Consider the following 3,624-nt stretch of genomic DNA (forward strand, 5'->3'; position numbering starts at 1 on the left):
TCACTATTCATGGAATGCTCTGATTTCCAATCCTCTACATCCTCAGCACCTGAAAGCTATATTCATTTGCCATGGAATACCAGAGATACTTGTGTCAGACAAAGGCTGCTCAGAATTCAAAGCCTTTGCTAGAGACTGTGAGTTCAAACACAAGACACGCAGTCTACAGTACCCACACACAAATGTTGAAGCTGTGTTCTCCTTGTGAGGAAGTTGAGGATCCAGTTGCAGAGGGAGGGACAGAGGCTCAGGTTCTGTAACTTCTCAGTCAGGATGTAGGAATGATAATGTTAAATGCTGAGCTATAGTCAATAAACATCCTGACGTAGGTATTTGTGTTTGTATTGTCCAGGTTATTCAAGGCCACGTGGAGAGCCATTAAGATCTTGTCTGATGTAGACCTATTGTGGCAATAGGTAGATTTCAGTGGGTCCAGGTCATTGCTGAGACAAGAGTTGATTCTAGATATGACCAACCTCTCAAAGCATTTCATCATTGTAGATGTGAGTGCTATCAGGCAATAGTCATTAAGGCAGCTCACATTATTCTTCTTAGGCACTGGTATAATTGTTGCCTTTTTGAAGCAAGTGGGAACTTCTGCTCGTAGCAGTGAGAGGTTGAAAATGTCCTTGACTACTCCCGGCAGTTGGTTGGCACAGGTTTTCAGAGCCTTACCAGGTACTCCATCGAGACCTGCTGACTTGCAAGGGTTGACCCTTCTTAAAGACAACCTGACATTGGCCTCCAAGACAGAGATCATAGGGTCACTGGTACAGCAGGGATCCTCACAGCTGTAAAATTATATTCTCCCTTTCAAAGCAGGCATGGAAGATGTGGATCTCATCTGGTGAAGCATTGCTGCCATTCATGCTATTGTGTTTCACTTTGTAGGAAGTAATGTCTGCAAGCCCTGCCAGAGTTGATGTGTATCTGAAGTTGCCTCCAACCTCACTCAGAATCATTTCTTTGCTCTTGAAATAGCCTTCTGCAAGAAATATCTGTTTTTCCTTTGCAGAACTGGGTCGCCAGACTTAAATGTCACAGATCAAGCCCTCAGTAGTTGACGGACCTCCTGGTTCGTCCACGGCTTTTGGTTTGGGAATGTACAGTAAGTCTTTGTAGGCATACACTCATCCACACAGGTTTTAATGAAATTGGTAACAACTGCAGCATACACATCCAGGTTCAAAGACGAATCTCTGAATACAGTCCAGTCCACCAATTCAAAGCAGTCCTGTAGGTGCTCCTGTGCTTCCCTTGTCCATACATTTCTTGGACCTCACTGCTGGGGCTACAGTCTTCAGTCTCTGCCTGTACTCAGGGAGTAGAAATACAGCCGGGTGATCTGATTTTCCAAAAATAGCACAGTTAGTACTCTTGATCTTGGTGTAACTGTGGTCCAGTGTGTTGTTTCCTCTGGTACTGCAAGTGATTTCTTAATGGTAATTGTTTAGTGATTTTTTCAGGCTGGCCTGGTTAAAATTCCCCAAAATTATGGGGAAGGCGTCAGGATGTGCTGTTTCGTGCATGTTGATCCCATTGCTCAGATTATCTAGAGCCTGTTTGACATTGGCCTGGGATGGAATGTACACTGCTACCAAAAGGATCGCTGAGATCTCCCACGGCAGGTAGAATAGTTGACACTTCATTGTCAAGTCAAATCAAGTCACTTTTATTGTCATTTCGACCATAACCGCTGGTACAGTACATAGTAAAAATGAGACGTTTTTCAGGACCATGGTGTTACATGACACAGTACAAAAACTAGACTGAACTACGTAAAAAACAACACAGAAAGAATAACTACACTAGACTACAGACCTACCCAGGACGGCATAAAGTGCACAAAACAGTGCAGGCATTTCAATAAATAATAAACAGGACAATAGGGCAGTAAGGTGTCAGTCCAGGCTCTGGGTATTGAGGAGTCTGATAGCTTGGGGGAAGAAACTGTTACATAGTCTGTTGAGAGAGCCCGAATGCTTCAGTGCCTTTTACCAGACGGCAGGAGGGAGAAGAGTTTGTATGAGGGGTGCATGGGGTCCTTCATAATGCTGTTTGCTTTGTGGATGCAGCGTGTAGTGTAAATGTCCATAATGGCGGGAAGAGAGACCCCGATGATCTTCTCAGCTGACCTCACTATCCACTGCAGGGTCTTGCGATCCGAGATGGTGCAATTTCCGAACCAGGCAGTGATGCAGCTGCTCAGGATGCTCTCAATACAACCCCTGTAGAATGTGATGAGGATGAGGGGTGGGAGATGGACTTTCCTCAGGCTTCGCAGAAAATAGAGACACTGCTGGGTTTTCTTTGCTATGGAGCTGGTGTTGAGGGACCAGGTGAGGATCTCCGCCAGGTGAACACCAAGAAATTTGTGAGATGTTCCAGGTCTGGTGAGCAGAATTGGGACATCACTGACATAGTTGGGCACCAAGAGGAATTGTTCATGAGACATACACCTCCACCTCTGCTTTGAGAGGCTCGACATTCTATCCTGACGGTTTATAGTGAACCTGCCAATGTGAATTGCTTTCTCTGGTTTGGAAGGGGTTAATTAGGATTCTGTAAAACAAGGAAGGAAGCAGCCATACTGTCCCTCCCAAGCAACACACACAAAATGCTGGAGGAACTCAGCAGGCCAGGCAGCATCTAAACAGTCGATGTTTCAGGTTGAGACCCTTCATGAGATGACAAGTCAGAGTCAGAAGGTGGGGGTAGGGGAGGAAGAAATATCAGGAAGTAGGTGATGGGTGAAACCGGGAGAGGGGAGGGGTGCAGTAACAAGCTGGGAACCTGAGTGGTGAAAGATTCAGGGCTGGAGAAGGGAGAATCTGATAGGAGAGAACAGAAGGCCATGGAAGAAAGAAAAGGGGAAGGAACACCAGAGGGAGGTGATGGGCAGGCAAGGAGATGTGGTGAGAGAGGGAAAAGGGGATGGAAAATAGTGAAGGGGGGGCATTACCAGAACCTTTGGTGCTTCCCCCCGCTTTTCTTTCTTCCACGGCCTTCTGTCCTCTCCTATCAGATGCCCCCTTCTCTGGCCCTTTATCTCTTTCATCAATCAACTTTACTTCACCCCCCCCCCTCTCGGTTTCACCTATTCCCTACTACCTTGTATTTCTTCCTCCCCTCTCCCCACTTCTCATTTTTTTTCTTCAGTCCTGGTGAAGGGTTTCGGGCCGAAATGTCGACTGTTTAGTCCTTTCTATAGATGCTGCCTGGCCTTCTGAGTTCCTCCAGCATTCTGTGTGTGTTGCTCTGAGATCTTCAATTTTATTTACCGGAGACTGTAAGTTTGCCATCAAGATAGTCAGTATTGGGAATCGAAATCGCTTTTTTTTAAACGCACTTGTAGCCCCGAGCGACAGCCACGTTTCTGGCAAGAAGTACGGCCACAGTCAGCATTATTTCCATCAGTTTTAAGTAGTGATCGATTGTTCAATCGCATTAAAACATCTTTATTAACAATACAGACTTTGGATGCAGTTGTAATTCTCAGCTGTAGCAAGCTGAAATGGGAATATTTAATCATATCCATTGAGCTGAGTCGCTTCAAGTTCACCAGTGATGATGTCCGGAAGCTCCTGTATCTTCTCCCAGAAAGTAGAAGAGAGGAAAAGGGAG

This window comes from Hypanus sabinus, chromosome X2 (genome assembly GCF_030144855.1).
Source record: "Hypanus sabinus isolate sHypSab1 chromosome X2, sHypSab1.hap1, whole genome shotgun sequence".
In the NCBI taxonomy this organism is placed as follows: Eukaryota; Metazoa; Chordata; class Chondrichthyes; order Myliobatiformes; family Dasyatidae; genus Hypanus; species Hypanus sabinus.